This window comes from Amblyomma maculatum, chromosome 10, assembly GCF_055883805.1.
Source record: "Amblyomma maculatum isolate TAMU_Amacu chromosome 10, ASM5588380v1, whole genome shotgun sequence".
Classification (NCBI taxonomy): Eukaryota; Metazoa; Arthropoda; class Arachnida; order Ixodida; family Ixodidae; genus Amblyomma; species Amblyomma maculatum.
Window position 1 is genome coordinate 130611465 of NC_139353.1, and position 20435 is coordinate 130631899.

Sequence of the window (20435 nt, forward strand, 5' to 3'; positions counted from 1 at the left end):
CATCGAAGTACAATAAACACCACTGGCCAAGCACCGCATTATAACGGACGAACAAGGCCGACCTCTGCGCCAAAGCCCTTATCGTGTATCGCCGCGAGAACGGCAGGCCATTCGCAATCAACTTGTGGAAATGCTGCGTGATGACGTAATCCAGCCATCGAACAGCCCCTGGGCGGCACCAGTCGTTTTGATCAAGAAGAAAGACAGCACACTTCGCTTCTGCGTTGATTACCGCCGCTCGAATAGCATAACGATGAAGGATGTCTACCCGCTTCCCCGCATCGAGGACACTCTCGACCGGCTCTGCAATGCAAGGTACTTCTCATCGATGGACCTGAAGAGCGGATATTGGCAAATTGAGGTCGACGAAAGAGATTGCGAGAAGACAGCATTCATCACACCGGGCGGCCTTTATGACTTCAAGGTGACGCCATTTGGCCTCTGCTTCCCACCAGCCACGTTTCAACGAGTAATGGACAGAGTCCTGGCAGGCTTGAAGTGGGAAATTTGTTTGGTATATTTGGACGACGTTGTTGTCTTCTCGTCAAACTTTGAAGACCACCTAAAACGACTACAGACTGTGCTGGAAGCCATCAAGTCATAGGGACTAACGCTAAAAGCAGAGAAGTGTCACTTCGCCTACGAAGAACTCCGGTTCCTAGGTCACATCGTTAGCAAGGACGGTATTCGCCCAGACCGGGAGAAAACAGCTGCAATTGCACAATTCCCACCGCCTGCCGACAAGAAAGCTGTGCGCCGATTCCTTATGCTGTGGGCTTATTATCGACGATTTGTCAAAAACTTCGTGCATCGTCGAACCGTTTACGCAGCTTACAAAGACTGACGTACCTTTTAAATGGGAAGCGCCGCAAGGAGAAGCCTTCGACGAACTTAAGCGCCGCCTGCAATGCCCTCCTGCACTTGGCCACTTTGATGAAAACGCCGAGACCGAAATTCACACCGACGCGAACAGTTGTGGGCCTAGGAGCCGTTCTCGTCCAGAAGAGTGCCGGACAGTAGAAAGTAATCGCCTACGCTAGCAGGTCCCTCACAAAAGCCGATGTCAATTACTCGACGACCGAGAAAGAGTGCCTTGCAATCATCCGGGCCACTTCTAAGTTTCGTCCATACCTATACGGCCGACCTATCAAGGTTGTTAGCGACCATCACGCGCTATGCTGGCTGGCTAATTTGAAAGATTCCTCCGGCCGCCTTGCCAGATGGAGCCTACGACTTCAAGAATTTGACTTGACTGTAGTCTATAAGTCGGCCCGGAAGCACTCCGACGCAGACTGCTTATCACGCGCTCCTGTCGACGCTCCCCCGAAGGACGATGACGACGACGCCTTTTTGGGACCGGTAAGCGCCAGCAGTTTCGCAGAACAACAGCGATCAGACCCTGAGCTGAAAGCGCTAGCCGATTACTTGGAAGGAAAGACCGCTTCCCCTCCTTGTGCGTTCAGGCGACATTTATCATCCTTCACGATAAGCAATGGCCTCCTCGTGAAGAACTTCGCACCCAACAAGATCGCGCAGCTTCTCGTAGTGCCTAAAACCCTTCGGCAATAAATTCTGCAGGCGTTGCACGATGAGCCCACAGCAGGCCACCTCGGATTTGCGCGCACGTTGCGTCGAATCCAGAAGTATTACTGGCCATGATTGCCTGCCGAAGTTGCCCACTACGTGAAAACGTGTCGTGAGTGCCAACGACGCAAGACGCCGCCGATCAGACCAGCAGGACTACTAAACCCGATTCCGCCCCCAATCCTGCCCTTTCAACAAATTGGGATGGATCTCCTCGGCCCCTTTCCATCTTCGTCTATGGGTAACAAGTGGATCATCGTGGCCACTGACTACCTTACCTGTTACGCCGAAGCAAGAACACTACCAAATGGCACCGCGGCAGAAGTCGCCAAATGTTTTGTCGAACAAATTCTCTTGCGACACGGCGCCCCAGAAGGGCTCATCACGGACAGGGGAATGGCGTTTACGGCACAGTTGACGCAAGCCATCCTGGAATACAGTCACACAAGCCATCGACGAACAACTGCGTACCATCCCCAGACCAATGGCCTTACGGAGCGCCTGAACGAAACGATCGCGGACATGATCGCTATGTACGTCGACGTTGAACACAAGACCTGGGACGCCATCTTGCCGCACGTGATCTGCGCGTATAACACGGCAGTCCAGGAGATGGCCAGAGCGACACCGTTTAAGCTTGTGTACGGCAGGGAGCCCACGACGACGCACGAGGCAATGCTGCCGCACGTAACCAGCGAAGACAATCTTGACGTCGACGCCTACCTGCAGCGTGCAAGTGGAAGCCCGACGACTCGCACAGCTGCGTATTAAAGACCGACAGCGCACCGACAGCCGACGATACAATTTACGACGACGCCACGCAGAGTACAATCCAGGCGGCCAAGTGTGGGTTTGGACACCAATTCGCCGTCGTGGATTAAGTGAAAATTTGTTGCGTCGATGCTTTGGGCCACACAAAATCCTTCGCCATATCGGACCACTGGACTATTAAGTCATTCCCGACGGAACGTCAGCATCACAACGGCGACGCGCACGCCCAGAAATTGTACATGTTGTACGACTGAAGCCATATTACGCGCGTTAAAGAATCTGTGGTGTTTAAACTTTGCACTGTTTATGTTTAAGTTTCTTTGTTTTGGATCATCGAGGCGATGTTTTTTAAGGGGGGGAGTAATGCCGCGAAACCTTCAAAACAGTATTTGTTGTTTTTTAACAGCCTGCGGCATACAGGCTTATCACTCTGATTCTGGACCGCGTATCAGTTCCGTAATCTTTGTTTGTTAATGCTCGATGTCGCGAGTCACACCATTATCAGTTTTGTTGTAGCGCAAGATGCACCGAGATCTGTCTCGAAGGTTCCGGCCACTCGGGTGTCTTTCCACAATGCTCAAGCCCGTACTCGTAGCCGTTTGCGACGTTATCTAGATTGTTCTGTGCAGCCTTTAAATTGAGCGTTGACGAGTGTGACGAGCATTCTTTGTTCGACGACCGACGAGCACGTTTGTTGCTATCGCCGCTGCCGAGTTGCTTAGTGCTTTTGCGGGCGCAAGTCAGCCCCAATAAAGGGTTATTTCAGTACCATCACGCCTGCGTCTTCTTTTGGCTTGTACGGCCTTGTCACCACTACGTGACACTATAAAAGTGTGGGGCACATTGCGATATGACAGCATTTGTGCACGCAAAACAACGCAGTCCAGGCGTTAGCAATATTGGTATCAATTATAAAGTATTTGGTAAAATGCCACTACCTCTAGAAACACCATTCTATATTAAAAAACAATAGTGCAGCATGTTCATTGCTACAAACCAGCCCAAACAAAAGGATTTTCTGTGCACTTTTAATGAATGTCAAACTTTTGCGGTCCATTTATGTGCAGAAATGGACATGTATTATTCGTTGGAAGTGTGAAAGAGATGTTGCGTCTCAAGAGCCTTAATCAAAACTTATTCATTCCAGTCGCTGCGCGTCTGTTCCTCTTTCTTCTTCACAGGAATCGGACTATAGTTAGAAGCGGCATTGAGAGCGCCAGATTGAAGCACAGGCACAGCATTGCTAGTTTCCAATCATAAGGCAGTGCATCTGAAACAAAGTCTTTATGTGAAGGATTCGCAAATATTTGGAGAACTCACTGGCACCGAAGCAAACAAGGATAGAGTATGTTATCCGGACAAAGAGCACTGCTAGCTTTCAACCCTCTGAGCGGTAATTCAACTAACCTTTGGTCAAACTTTATTCATTGCAGGGGTTAAACAATTATAAATCATAATTGAAATCATCATGATAATTGCTAGGAGGAATAGTAAACACAGAATAGAGAATTCATTGAAACAGTGGGCATTATCAAATCTATAGCTGACATGCTCTCCTTTATGTTGTAGAGATAGAATCGATATCTGATCTTTACCCTTTTTTCATTTACTGCGAAAAATCTTTCGAGCGCTCTTTTCACCGTAGATGATAAATAAGAAAGAAAAAAAGGAGTCCTTTGCTTTCTTAACTGCTGCCTTCAACTCGTCTGCCACGCATTTTAGCCTTTAATTATTGTGCACTCAAGATATTTTCTTATATGCCTTGTATGGAACCTGCCTATTATTTGAGAGCCTGCGTAGTGTTTTGGCTTGTTTGTGTTCATAGTCATGTCAAAGTCCACCTAAGCACAATGTGTCTGGTAGCAGGAAAAAACTTTTGATACCTGCTACAACCCGTCAATAGTCATCGTTTCATATAAGGTTTCACATTTATGAAAGTCGGATTCGAGAGCGGTGGAAATATCAAACACTTGCCTAAATATAGCGATGTATACGACGCTGACCACTTTCAGTGACTGTGCCGTACGGTATCTTGTTTTTCACACTAGAGAGAAGTGGTCGCCAGTCCCCGGTAAGGAACCTGAGGCCTGCACAGCTTCTGGAATATTAATTAAGAAAGGGTCTATAATGATTTCCACGTGTTGCATTAGTCTCGATTTGGGTGAAAGCGAATGAGGTGGGTACATTTAGTCGTTCTTGCGTTGCTTGACAACTTCCTCAGTTGTGACCAATCAATTTCCGGTAGGTTGAGTGTCCTTCTGTCATTATGTAATCTTCATAAACAGATTCCATGCTTTTACAAACGCGCTTAAATATTTAGATATACATCTCAGTTGTCGATAAAATGAACGTATAGCCACATATTTACCCTTTCTGTACTTTCACGCGGAGGGCCTCGCATGCTCCAACGTCGATAAGAAGATTCTGCGAATAAAATGTTTCATTAACAAAAACGAAAACAGACCCCATGTGTATAGTGATACGGATATATAACAGCAATAATAGATGGGATCACTTTATTATCCTCAATGTAACCATGCATCCATGATTCGCATCCAATTATTATGGTAGGATTTGTCAGCTCTACAAGACCCAAAAAATCTTCAGTTTTATTGTTGATGCTGCGGCAGTTAACTAACAGTGACAACAGCAGCAAATTTTTTACTTTCTCACGTTACACGGTTGTCCTTACCAGGGATTTCATCAAAAACATTTTGATCGTTCAAGTATAAAGTATCATATCTGATCTCCCACACATTATATTCACGTAATTCCTAATGACTTTTTTGTTTCTTTGAAAAGTTTTCTGAAACGTCATGTGATATATTAAGGCAGTAAGCTTCAACATTTCATTTTAGCGAGAGCTCCTAGCTTTTCTTTATAAGACATAAAATTCACTATGACCAGACTTTGTTGACTTCAGCTAAAGTTTCTAATACGGAGTGCCCCGCCGAATGTGATTGAATGCCTAAATGGTTTCTGCAAACGTTCACAACATAAACTCTACTTTTGTGGGGTTCATGCTTATCTAAATATCGAATGCAAAAGAAAACTGTAGCGCCTACTCTTGTTTTTAAGGTCATAAAGTTTGGACCTTTGTCTCCGCAGCTCTCATTGAAGCCGATTTGTTTCGTGACATTCCTCCACACAGCTCTTCAGCTAGTCAACATGGCCAATATTTTGTTCGATACTTGTCGAGCGTGTGGCAAGATTAATCACAGCAGCATTGTTTGACGCCTGGTATTCCTCAAGTGACCTCGATTCGTGCTTAATTCCAGTGTGTTTTATGCGTAGGTTATGCGCTTTTACTATGTAAGTTGATAACCGAGTATGAGTAAACCGAATATGCATAAACAAAGAATAGTTAACATCACGCTTTTCAAAGCTGAACGTGAATACGTTCGGTCTCAGCGCTTCTGCCCGCTGCTGCGGAAAGGAAGATACCGGTGCGGACAAAAGTAAACGGAGTACGCAATTTCTATCTAAACTTTTTCCTGCGTTGAATAATTGAAACTGGTAGTCGGAGTATGTACTAACCAGTAGCCGACCTCAGTTGCCTTTAATATTGTGTTCTTATCTCTATTGTAGAAGCCGTGATTTTAATTTGAACGGAAAAGCATGCTCGGCGTACTTATGTCCGCACCTGTACAAGCATTTAACTAATAGGGCGAAGTGGCTTCGCGACGCGATACTACAAAAGAGTGGTTCGCACCTGCAATTTGACAGATTTGTGCACGCAAAACGCCGCAGTGCAAAGCATGCTGCCCTAGCGCCGCGGAGCATCAAATATGCTCGGAATTATTAAAATTTGTTATATATTCGCGTAGCCAACAACCACCCCTATAAGAGGCTATGCATACAAATTTAAATATATCGAAAACAGTGAACTTCAAGAAAAAATATGACTGGATTGTCATTATTAAATTTTAATCATATACTCTGTAAAGTAACAGAACTTCCACAGGATATCAATCTATTTAAGATGGTATGGTTCTAAATCTAATTGAACATTTCCAGTGCAATGAAATTTAATCATGATATAGGAAATTCAGTTGAACCAAGTTTCAATTATAAAGTCGCATATATCGTCGGCAGTTCAGTCGACTCAATTAATATACTGTCGCAGGAATATATGTATCTCGCCATAGAATAGATAACTGAGATTGCTTTGTAACATTAACAGACTGCATCATTAGATGCTGTGTTCACTAATGAGACGTGACATTGTTCGAGTGAAGCACTTTAGTCTCGCATTTCGTTCGAATTCATATTTTAACTTGGAAGATGATCGTTGTACTTCGTCGAAATGGTGTTTCTAATTAAAAAGTGAAGCGAGAATTGTTTTTGTTTCATTCTGTCTTGGGCAAAACGGACGCTCTAGTGTTCTGCCGCAGTTCTTTATTAAATATTGCAATAAAAACTAGTCTACAACTTACAACTTTAGTTAACATTTCTGATCACATGTGGTAAAACTAGTAAATTGGAACGCAAAGCTTTGGGAGACAATACCATGTTTTGCAAAAAGAGCGTGAAGTAGCAATTTTGGTATCAATTACAAAGTATCGGGTAAAATGCCGGAGCCTCTAGAAACACTAATTTTTACTGAATAACAATAGTGCAGCATGTTCATCGCAGCAAACCAGCCAGAGAAAGGGCTGAGCTGTGCACCTATAATGAATGTAAAACTTCGGCTCCCCATTTATGTACTGAAATGGACATGTACAATTCTTTGAAAGTGTGGAAGAATATGGCAAAAATTGCGCCTAATTGGTTATTTATAGCGGTTCATCGTGCCAACAAATAGAACGACAATAAACACAACACCATAGAGCGCGAACTAACAACTGGTTTTAATGGAAGAAAAGGAAGTCATTTTATACACAAAAATGTGATGGTCATCAGACAAGCACAAACACACGAGGAAACCTGAGGAAAGCAAACATCGTAGTCATCAATGGCATACAGCTAGCCGTGCTGTTGTGGTTATTGTCGTTTTATGTGTTAGCGCCGTGAACCACTGTGGAATAAGGTGTTGCTTACACAAGAGCCGTAAGCAAAATTGATTCATTCCAGCTGCTACGGATATGTACCTCTTCCTTCATCACAGCGCGCGACGCTGAAAGCGCAAGCAGAACACTTCACTTTTTAGCACGTATCTTACAGTAGTAAGCCATAAGTAAACACCATAAAGCACGAAACATTAAACGTTTGCACTCTGTTACCTTGCTTATATTAAGACTTCTTAAGGCGTAAAGTAGCCGTAAATGGGTATCACAGAAAACCAGAAGTGCACGGACGTTAAATCCGTGCTCTCAGTGGCTCCCACTCGACGCATGGTTTGAGAGGCCACTCCGCTAGAACTAATATATTAGGCATACACATTCTGTGCACAACTGTAAAATTCCCTAATCCCCTCCCTCAACCTAACGATAATTAGAGGTGTCCCTTACAAGGATTAGGGCTGAGGCGGCCTTTACCTCATTGGTGACGTGCCGATGGGGCTGTCAAGAAAACGCAATGCCGGGCACATGCCTTAATGTCATACCCAGGAATGCAGCCATCAAGAATAAGATGTCTACAACAAGTTGGACTGTCGCCTACAAGGGAGCCTGACTTGCACTTGTGGCCAATGAAAAACGTTAAGAGTAGGGGCTTGTTCCAGTTTCACCGGTTTCACTGCTTCTTGAAAATGTGCAACATTACAAATATCTCGTGGTCCATTTCCAGGAAACTTTCACAATCAACAAACAAGTTCACTACTTAACCTTAAAGTCATCTCCTATGACTCGTTAGATGTAATATTTATACGGCCCCCAGAAAGTAAAAAACCTGCTTTACATAACAAATTTTTGCACAGTACTCAAATACGCTTCCGCGGTATTTGACCCTCAAAGCTCTACTGTTTTCAAAACCTTGAGCATGTCGAAAATTCAGCTGAAAATTTTGTTCCTGGTTAATATACCTGCCGTAGCAGCATTACATTCATTAAAGAGAACCTGGTTAGAAAATACTAACATACCACTGATTAGCTGTAAAATCACTCTTTTTCTGAATTTACCCTGGTCTTACAGAATAATAAGACTTGGCAGATTTTCCCTCCGCCCTTCATCTCTAAATGATGTGATCACGAGCTCAACGTTCTTGAACTGCGCTGTCGCACTGACTGCTATCGCAATTAGTTTTCCGCATGCTTTCGCAGACTGGAATAGGCTTCCTAAAGAAGTTCAGAGTTTCCGTCTTTATTGTAAGACAGTCTGTCGAATGTGCATATCACCCCGTTTGCTTCATTTCTTTTGGCTAGCAATGCGCTTCGTACGATAGTGCACCTTTTCCATTTGCAGTGTTTTGAACTTTGCATCGCGGCGCCCAAAGACCGTTTACATCGAGATGTCTTTTCGGTGTTGGTTATTTTGTTATTTTTTGCTTTTCCTAACTTGCTTAGCTGTTCTAAGTTTTTATCGCATGTTCGTTTAAGGGATATTCTTTTTTCCGATTGTTCCTCCTGCTATAACCCCCTTAAAATGCTGTGGGTACTTGCATTAAAAAATATAAAAAGAGGGGTACTGAAATGCATCACATTTTCAGGCCTATCAAAACACCGCTCTCATGACGCTCATGGTTCTCTTCCCTCTCGCGGGTGCCCTCTGCGCCGGAGAAATCGGGGGAGGCGTCCTTATGCTGTGACGCCCGATAGGAGGAGCACTTTCCTCTCGAGGCTCTCCCTCTCTCTGTTTCTGCCGATTCCCGCGCTCTAGCTTTGCGGCATTGGAACTAAACCCCGCTTGACCGATTAGTGTGCAAAAAAGGTGCTCTGCCGGTGACCTGCCAAGCCTCAGCTATAAAGCGAAACCGGAGGGTAATTTTCGCTCGTGCACGAGATGTTGCTATTTACTCGGGCGCACCCGAGGAGGTCGAGCGAGTGGGCAGTACGGATCTAAGCAGGGGCCTCGTGGCCCTGCCTTGGAGCCTAGATTGCACACGAGCGGCTCCGGAGTACATCATGGACTGTGGCGACCTTGTTTGGCGAGATGATGTTGGCGCGAGTATTTGGGGGACCTCTTACAGAATTACCTCCGAAAGGGAGGATGCTTGTCGCCGTGGTTCTATCCTTAACAGTTACAGCTTCTAGCAAACGACGGCCAGTCGTCAGCATCAGCCCGACAGTCCCCACTGCAGGGCGAAGGCCACTCGCATTTTCCTCCAATTATCCCGATCCTGTGTGCTAGCTGCATCCGCTTGACCCTTGCCAACAGCCTAACCTACCCTTTCCTTCTCTTTCAATTCAATTTGTTACTCTAAACAACAATTGGTCAATTGACTGCACTCCTTTCGCACTGCAAGACGCTTTTCGATGGCCAGTATGGCCACCGAGAGAAAATAAGCGCAAACATGAATTACGCAGGAATTACTCCATATTCTGTAAGAAATATTGATAAAGCAGTGGATTTTTTAGAGAAGTAGAAAACTTGTACCGTTTCATTGCTCACAGCAGTGCGCCGCACTAAGGGGCTATTATATACTCACACTTCACGGTGCCAGCAACCACGCCTTCAATGCCATTTTTTATTCGGGAGAACTTTCTCGTGCTATTTCTAGTTACACAGCTGAGCATACTATGCAGCCAGAAATGAATATGACGCGCGTTTTTTTTGGGATCACAGCTGTGGTATTCAAATGCATCAATAAAGTGCACAGGAGGTAATTAAAGTTGCCCGCTAGCCATCCTAAGCTTGCAGGCCAACGATTCTTAGCACAAAACTTCGGAACAACGAGAGCGAATATCCACGTTTCCCGTCTATTGCTGTTCTATTCAGTGTGCGTTTGTAAAAAAATATTAAGATTGCTTAATTTTTGTTTTATGTTGCGCTGAGCTTTCCTTCCTCGTTTGATGCGATAGGAAATATCGCAGAAGGAGTATTTAATTTAGTTTCAGCTGCATGAAATAAAGCATCCTTAGCATAAATGAACAATCGTTATGTTTACTGCTGCTAGCGTCTGAGTCCCAAGTGGCAATTTCCGGTATGTACACGTCCGTATGTCAGTATAAGTACAGTTATCTACTGAACGCATGTTCATAAATATGAATACATTGTTCATGTTGAAACTACTGCCCCATTGAGACATACATGGAGATAAAAGGCTGGTTTGCAAGGTAAAAGATGGAAAAGACACATGGTATTTTTCCGAGCAAGATAGATATTTATTTGTCATTACCTCTTGTTTTGCAGGTAATGTATTTTGACTTCAGTGTTCTGCAGTTCTGCATGATACTGATAATAATAGAGCAGGGCACTGGCTGATTATTTATTATAGAATGAAAGATTCTGCATCTTCGTTTTTCCGATTTCTTTACATTTTTAAGCTATGCACATTTCCAATTCGTTGAAAAAATTTTATCTTCCGCATGTGAAGATAAATAACCGTAGAAGCGCATTCAATTTTTGCCTTGTGTCTTTCATGCTTTCCAGTAAGTTTCTTTCGGGCACTTCATTCATTGTTCGGTTTGGTTAGTATTGTTTAACGTGCCAAGCGAATATGGCATGAGAGACATTGTAGTGGAGGACTCCGGAAATTTCGACCACTTGTGGTACTCTGTGAGTGAATGCTCTTTCTCGATAGAAATTTCAATACATTACCAGCCTGCCTGCTTTTGCACAGGTTTCATCGAAATTCATCATCTTGTAATGACCCGTCTTACCGTACTTTATTTCTCTACAGTGCTTCGTTCACGGGTTCATAGGTTTCCCGTTGGCCCGTAGTACAAATCTCCTAGAAGCTCTCTGACTTTTTAACGTTTTAGGAGCTTTTCGCTGAGACCGCGACGCAGAACGGGAGTCAACACCCATACCTTATCACCAGGTTCGAAATGACACTTGCAATGCCGGAGGTTGTACCTGCGTGCAACGATGCGCTGGCGGTATTGAATGCGTAGCCTTGCCAACTGTCGGGCTTCTTCCGCGTGCTGGGTTACCAGTTGGACATCGTCGTAATAGTAGGCACCCGGCTCATGGGGAAGCATGACATCAAGCATGTTAATCACCTCTCGACCATGCACCGTGCGGAACAGCGAAAACCCGGATGTTTCCTTAGTTGCGGTGGTGTTTTAAGGGAAAGCTACGTAGGGAAGAATGTCGTCCCATGTATGGTGCTGGACGTCCACGTAGATAGATATATATGTCGGCTGTAGTTTTATTAAGGTCCCTCAGCTAGCCCGTTTGTTTACGGGTAGTATGCAGTATTTTTGCGGGGGTGCGCATTGCTTAACTGCAAAATCTCTGCCATTAGCTGGGACACGAACGCGGCACCGCGATCAGTGATCAAGACTTCGGGAGCACCGTGACGGATGACGATGGACTCGACGAAAACCTTTGCTACATCAGCCGCTGTCGCAGAAGGCAAAGCTCGCGATTCAGCATACCGCTTGAGATAATCCGTAGCATCAGCAATCCAGCGGCATCCCGAGTTGTACATAGAAAAAGGTCCGAGCAGGTCCATACCTACCTGCTGGAACGAAGTCATAGGTGGCCGAATGGGTTTAAGATGTCCTGCGGGTTGTACGGGCATAGTCTTACGTCTTTGATATTAGCGGCAGATCCTGGTATACTGACGAACAGTCTTAGCAAGTTGAGGTCAGTAATACTTAGAACGAATTCGTGCGAGTGTTCGGCACCTAAATGTCCGGACGTTGGGTCGTCATGAGAGGCGTCCATAATTTCATTACATAGGTCAGCCGGAACAACCAGTAGCCAAGGCCTCGCATTCGCTGCGAAGTTCGTTTTGTATAACACATTGTTGCGGAGGCGTGATGCGAGTAGAACGCGCAAGAACACACGTGGAATGGTGCCTTCTTGACCTTACAGATGAGCGATTACTTCACAGAGTTCAGTATGTCGCTGCCGCGCTGCCATATCGACCGTGCTTATGGTACCTATAAAAGCATCTTCATACTCGTCGTCTTGACCGTCAGATGCTGATTCTATAGAGGCTCTCGAGAGACACTCGGCATCCATGTGCCTGCGACCGCACTTACAAACTATAGTAGCATCAAATTCTCGCAATCGACGGGCCCACCATGCAAGTCGCCCTGAAGGGACACTCAGAGTGCTGAGCTAACATACGCAGTCATGATCGGTAACCACCTGAAATGGGCGTCCGTAAAAGTAGGGTCTGAACTTATTAATCACAAAACTACCCCAAGGCATTCTTTTCCAGTGGTAGAGTAGTTAGTCTCCGCCTTCGATAATTTTCGACTTGCGTAAGCGATTACACGCTCGGTCCCGTTATGTTTTTGAATGAGTACGGCTCTGAGGCCCTTGTTTTTGGCGTCGGTATGAACTGCCGTCTTTGCGTCCTGGTCAAAGTGCCCGAGTACAGGGGAGGTCTGTAAGCTCTGTTTAAGGCGGTCGAATGCACGCTGATCTAAATTGGATCACAGGAAGGCGACATTCTCCTTCGTGAGATGTGTGTGTGGAGCAGCGACACAAGAAAAAATTGGGAACAAAGCGCCTTTGTTAAACGCAGAGGCGCCGAAACTTCGCACGGCGTTCTTGTCCGATGGTGTGGGGAAGGAGACGACGGCGGCTGCTTTACCGGGATCTGGACGGACATCTGCGCTACTGACGACGTGGCCAAGAAATTTTAGGTCATCATAAACAAACGGGTACTTTTTTGGCTTCAGAGTGAGGCCTGCGCTTCGTATAGCTTGCAGTACTGCTTTCAGACGAAAACGAGGATCGGAGAACGTGGAATTGAGAAGATTAAAACATAGTCAAGATAGAATAGGCAGGTTTGCCACTTGCGTCCGCTTAATACGGTGTGCATAATGCGCTGAAATGTTACTGGGGTGGTACAGAGGCCGAACGGCATGACTTTAAACTCATACAGACCATCGGGAATGATAAAAGCAGTGTTCTCTCGATTGCACTCATCAACTTCGATTTCCCAATAACCACTTTTCAGATCAAAGAATGAAAGGTAAAAGGCATGTCGTAGATGACCAAGTGCGTCATCAATGCGAGGAAGGGGATAAATATCCTTCCTTTTGACATTGTTGAGGCGGCGATAGTAAACACAGAATCGAAGAGTGCCATCCTTTTTCTTTACTAGTACCGAGCTGCCCATGGGCTGTGCGAGGGTTGAATTATATCCTAGGCCAGCATTTCGTGCACTTTTCTCTGAATAACTTCGCATTCTTTGAAAGAAACCTGGTAAGGTGACTGATGAACAGGGTGAACAGCGTCATCGGTAATTATTCTGTGTTTGGCAACGGTCGTCTGGCGAACTCCGGATGACGTGAAGAAGCAGTCTTGGAATTCCACAATCCGCGTTATCAATTTGGCTCTCTTGCTCATAGAGAGATTTGGTGCGATCATCATCATCATCATCACCATCATCATCATCATCATCAGCCTGATTATACCCACTGCAGGGCGAAGGCCTCTCCCATAATTCTCCACTTAACCCGGTTCTGTACTGGCTGCATCCACTTGACCCCAGCGAACTTCTTAATCTCATCCGCCCACCTAACCTTCTGCCGTCCCCTGCTACGCTTTCCTTCCCTTGGAATCCAGTTTGTTACCCTCAGCGACCATCGGTTATCCCCTCTTCGCACTACATGTCCTGCCCATGTCCATTTCTTCTTCTTAATTTCTACTAGAATGTCGGTAACTTGAGTTGTTCTCTGACCCACTCTGCACGCTTTCTATCTCTTAATGTTACCCCTACCATTTTTCTTTCCATAGCCCTCTGGGTTGTCCTCAACTTAAGTAGAACTATCTTGGTTAACCTCCACGTTTCAACCCCATAGGTGAGTACAGGCAAGATGCAACTATTGTATACTTTGCTCTTGAGCGATACCGGTAAGCTGCTAGTCATAGTCTGCGCGTGCTTGCCCAATGCGCTCCATCCCAATCTTATTCTCCTTGTTATTTCCTTTTCATGGTTCGGATCTGCGGTTACTACCTGTCCTAAGTAGACATATTCGCCTACTACTTCCAGTACTTCGCTACCTAATGTAAACTGCTGTTCCTTCCCGAGGCTGTTGAACATTACCTTAGTCTTCTGCATATTGATTTTCAGCCTACCTTTCTACTTTTCCTGTCTAGGTCATCAATCATTATTTGCAGTTCATCCCCCGAGTTGCTTAGCAAGGCAATGCCATCGGCAAATCGCAGATTACTGAGGTATTCTCCATCTACCCTTATCCCTAACTTCTCCCATTCCAAGTCTCTGAATACTTCCTCTAAACAAGCTGTGAATCGTACTGGGGAGATTGTGTCTCCTTTCCTAACACATTTCTTTATTGGAATTTTGTTACTTTCTTTATGCAGAACTATGGTTGCTGTGCAGCCACTATATATATCATCCAGCACTTTCACGTACGGCTCGTCTACCCCCTGATTTCGCAATGCTTGCATCACCGCCGAAGTTTCAACTGAGTCAAATGCTTTTTCGTAATCACTGAATGCTATGTATAAGGGCTGGTTATATTCCGAGCATTCTTCTATCACCTGATTTATGGTATGGATATGATTGATAGTAGAGTACTGTTTCCAAAACCCTGCTTGATTCTTTGCTTGATTGCAGTCTAAGGTTGTCCTGATTCTATTAGCGATTACCTTAGTAAATACCTTATACGTAACAGGCAGTAAGCTGATTGGTCTGTAATTTTTAGGGTCCTTAGAGTCCCCTTTCTTGTGAATGAGGATAATGTTTGCATTCTTCCAAGGTTCCGGTACCTTCGATCACACCAGACACTGCGTATACAGCGTGGCCAGTTTTTCTAGCACGATATCCCCCCCGTCCTTCAGCAAATCTATAGTTATCTGATCCTCTCCAGCTGATTTCCCCCTTTTCATAGTTTCTAGTGCTTTCTTGACCTCGTCCTTCGTCACTGGTGGAACGTCTGACTGTTTTTCCCTACCGCCAATCTCATTACGGTCCTGCCTACTTTGGCTACTGTAGAGATCTGTATAAAACTCCAACTATTTTGACTATCTTTTCTATATTAGTGATGACGTTGCCCGCCTTGTCTCTTATCGCATAAATTTGTTTTTTGCCTATGCCCAATTTCTTCTTTACCGCTTTAAGACTTCCCCCGTTCTATACAGCGTGCTCAATTTTCTCCACGTTATGCTTCCTTATATCGGCCACCTTGCGCTTATTGATTAGCTTTGATATCTCGGCCAATTCGATGTGGTCTGTTGGATTGGAAGCTTTCATACTCTGGGGTTTTTTAATAAAATCTTTCGTCTCCTTAGAAAGCTTACCGGTATCCTCTCTAACTATCCTACCGCCTACTTCTACCGCGCACTCAGTAATGATATCTCTGAAATTATTGTTCATTGCCTCTCGGGTAATGTCGCCATCCTCAGTTAGAGCTGAATACCTATTCTGTAGCGAGATCCTGAACTCTTCTGCCCTCCCCCTAACCGCTAATTCGTTGATGGTTTTCTTTCTTACTAATCTGCTCCGTTCCTTCTTCAGATTTAGGCTAATTCGGGACCTCACTATCCTGTGGTCACTGCATCGCACTTTTCCGATTACCTCTACATCTTGCATAATGGCGGGGGTTGAACACATTATGAAGTCAATTTCATTTTTAGTCCCTCCGTTAGGACTTTTCCATGTCCAATTCCGGTTCTTCCGTTTGCTGAAGAAGGTATTCATGATTCGTAAGTGATTGCGCTCTGCAAACTCAGCTAGTAACTCCCCCCTGCTATTCCTAGAACAAATGCCATAGTCACGTACTGCCTTGTCTCCTGCCTGTTTTTTCCCTAACCTGGCATTGAAGTCGCCCATTAGTACAGTATACTGCGTCTGTACTTTTCGCATTGCCGATTCTACATTTTCATAGAAGCTTTCAACTGCCTGGTCATCATAACTACATGTAGGTTACAACCTTCCTGGCCTGTACAACCTTCAGTTTATACCGCTCATTAGTCCTAATTACGATGCCTGCAACCCTCGGATTAATACTATAGAATTCATCTATGTTACCCGCTATATACTTATTGACAAGGAAACCTACACCTAGTTGTCGCCTCTCTGGTAAACCTCGATAACACAGTACATGCCCATTCTTCAGTACATTATATGCCTCATTCGGCCTCCTAACCTCACTAAGCACTGACATCCCATTTCATGCCCTCTAGTTCCTCTAACAGCACTGCTAAACTAGCTTCTCTAGCTAGGGTTCTAGCATTAAACGTTGCCAGGGTCAGTTTCCAATGGCGGCCTGTCCAGCGGAGCCAGGCTTTCTTAGCACCCCCTGCTGCGTCACAGGTCTGACCGCCGCCGTGGTCAGTTGTTCCGTAGCCGCTGGTGACTGAGGGCCGTGGTTTTATGGAGCTTATCATAGGAGGTTGCGGTCAATTACTGCTCCAGGGTGGCCAACTCCTGTTCTGGTGAGGGAGTGCGTTGCCGGGGGTGTTCACCGGCATCAGGTCGCACCCCAAACCTGTTTATGCAATTCCATCGACACGCGGATTTTTTTTTTCATCCGGTGGAGAATTGCGCGGAACCGGGATGTGAACCCCGGCGGATGTTCCCCGCGGATTTGAACCCCATGCAAGGCGGATGTTCTACCGCTACGCTACCGCTGCACCCTTCTCGGTGCGATACTTACACCCAAAGGTGCACGTTCTGCTGAGAAGGGAGAGAAAGCACCTTCGGACAGGGCAGCAACTTGAATCGGGGCAGTAACGCTCTCGTTCATATCAAGAGCCATGCTTTTCGTAAAGTGCTGTGGAGTGCCACGAACGTTTGTGACAAGGACGTCTGCGCAGCCAGTGTTCACTGCGCGAGACCTCGAGCAGCGCCAAGACCCCGTTCAAGAAGCAGCTGAGCACTTCCTTCCAGCAGACCTTCGCTAGAAGCAACATGATTGGACGTGACAGGGAGAAACACGCTAGACTGAGGCGGCAAAGTCACGTGCTCCACCAAAACACGTGCCGTCAAACTTGGGGATTTGTTTTCGCCGAGGTGTATCTAGATTGACAAAGCGTGAGGCGGCGGTCGTTAAAGTTTATTAAAGCGCTACACTCGCTCAAAATCTCAATGCAGAGACTAATGTCTCTGAAAGAATTCGACAGTACAACGAAGGTCACCGGACACCTGAGGCCGTTAATCTCAGTGCGAGCAGTGCATCTGCTAACTATTCTCACGAATTGGCCTCCAGCGGCTCTGATAACGGGCCCATCCCACTGCGCCGTTATCTTGAGAAAGCGCCTGCATTACTCCCCACTCATAACTCAATAGTCTACACCAGTGTCAACGAGTGTTTTCGCGTCGTATCCGTCGATCACAACATGAAGATTATTGTACACTGGGCCGGGAGGGTCGTCGGAAGCTCCGTCGGGAAGTTCGTCGGGAAGTTCGGCGGAACGTTCGGTGGGAAGTTCGCCGGGTCGGTCGTAGGTTCGTGTTGGGAAACTGAGCGAGGCACTTGGAGGTTCTTTAATAGGAACGGGTTCGGCAATGCCACCTCCAGACATCACCGTACTTTGTTTTCCTGACGAGGGGAGAGGCTTTCCCGCCTATTGCTGTGAAGGGGAGAATCGTACCAACGGGGGCGGTGGCGAGCGAAGGTCGCGACGTGAAGACTGGTCGGGAGGTGGTGAACGGTGTAGATATTCCACAATGTCAAAGAACGGCTCACCGAACTCCGCGCGGGGAACATTCCACTGGAAGCTGCGAAGACCGAGCTCGCGGTATGGGCAGCGATGGTAGACGTGGCCTGCTTGTCCGCAGTGGGACCATAGCGGGCGTTGGTCGGTTATCCTGCACGCGTCGGCCTTGCTCATCCAGTACTGCTGCGGACGAAGGTCGTACGCAGGAATACGGCTGTTGTAGGCAATGTACTGGCGGCGAACAGGCAGCACTGACGGCTGCTGCGGTGGCTGACGACTAGCGACGGACGCGTATGTTTCGACAGTCTGAGTAGGTGAAGATGCAATGGAGCATTGTGGATAAAGGGCACGTTGTACTTCTTCGCAGACGGCGTCCGTGAGGGCGCAGGATACTGTGCCATCAGCAGGTGGAAGCAGCTGCCGTATCTTCTCTCGTAAACTTCGCCGATGATTTCGCGATGGTTTGCAGTGTCCAGGGAATTGAGCTAAAAGCGAGCAGCTGAAAGGTTAGAAACGCTGCAATGGCCTCCAAACAGCTGTGCCTTTTTCAAGAGCGGATACGACATGCCTTCTTACGAGTTGTAGGAAGTATGCTACAACAGCTTAGTGGGCCCAGCCAGAAGCCCGACACGTTCGTCTAAAAAGGCTCGATCAGACATGGAAATTTTATGTTCCGCGTGATATTCCGCGTCATCAGGCATGCTTGCTACATAGACTTCGTTTAAACGTGGCTTTCACGCGCAAGTACTTGCATTTAATTCGACAGGTTAACTCGCCGGAATGTTCAACTCGTGGTATCCCAGAGACTGTAGACCATATATTATAGGTGTGCCCAATATATGCGGGCTAAAGAAGTGTGCTAGCCGCTTCCTTGAAGCGTTTGGACAAGAGGCCTTCGTCATAGGAACTGCTGCTGAGCGCTTGGCAGGACAAGGGGAAGGGTATCCAGGCAGTACGTGCTCTTTGCACTTTTTTTTGCGCCAGCGGGCTTGATTTGCGCTTGTCAGGTAAGCTACTGTGCTTGTATATTAATTCCATATGCCTTCTCCCACATCGTCACCCATCATGATCTTCTGTCTTCTCCCCTTCCCTAGTGCAAAGTAGCAGGCCAGATTTGAATAATTCCGGCCAACCTCTCTGCCTTTCCTTTCAATAAATCAATCTATCCATCTGGGACCTCCAGAAAGGCCGGTGTCTTCAACAAGGCGACGACAATGGTCCACTCGCGTAACCAAGGCTCGCTCGACGTTCGTAGCCTTTGTTACAGATTGGGCCACTGTAGTCGGCCTATCTTGAATAAGCCCGCCGAAAATGTCACTCTCGACACCCCGCGTTAGTGCAAGCACATATTTTTCTTTAGTGGCACGGGGTTCGGTCCGGGCGCTAAGTCGTAATATGTCTTGAACACAACTTGTCACTGTTTCCTCAGGTCGTTGCACTCTATAGTTTGCAGAAGGTCTTTACTCGCTGTCGCCGATATTGATTGCGGAACGTCCTTCGCAGCTCTTCCTTACAGACGTGCCAGGCCGTAAGGTAGGTCTCGTGGTTTTCAAACCAGTGCCGAGCGGTAGTGTCCAGGCAAAAATGCAAATTCTGCAGATAGTTATCGGCATTCCAGCCATTGTGGCAGGCTACATGTTCGTACTGTCCCAGCCAGTCCTCTACATCTACGGAGGCATCGCCGTGGAACGTTTAACCCGTACGAGGAGTCATCTGTAGATATACCACGGATGGTGGGAGAAACGCGTCCTTCTGCTAACATTGGGTCCTGGTACACTGGGCCATTGTACGGCCCAGTGTACCAGCTTAGATTTGGCGGCGGAATCAGAGTAGCAGGTGTTGAGGGGCTGTGCTGCAGTGACCCAGCACCTCCACCAGAATGTCACGGGTTCTTTTGCTACCTGGATGGCTGTCCAGAAGGACAGGTTCAAAGGACGGGTCAGGATACTGATGAGCAGGACCCAGAGAACAGGATCTCGACCAGGCAAAGCACCGGCGGCCCAGAACCACGCACACTCCGCGCGATCTTCCTCTTCTCCCCCTTCACGACTAATACGGCTACTATGGGTGGCAATATTAAAACACTAAAATAATGTATTTGTGTTTACCGAAAATTGTATTGTTCATTTTGGAGGATTAGCCAAGTCCTTGTCTATTACCTTTACTAAGTAGTCTTTATAAATAACCTGCGTCCATCCGTTTGAAGCCGCTGTAATGAATACATCCTTCACCGATTACAAGATGAAGTTGCAACGATTAACAGTAATTTTGGATTTTAAATGAGAAGATATTGCCAAGAAACCTACAGTAAAGCCTGCAGGTCTGTTCCAACCATTTCTGGAGCAGCGTAACCCTTTTGACCAAGTCAGTACGGATATCCCAGACCGTACCCCCTATCGTCGGCCGGTAATAAGTGGATTGTAGTTGCGACTGACTATTTAACGCACTATG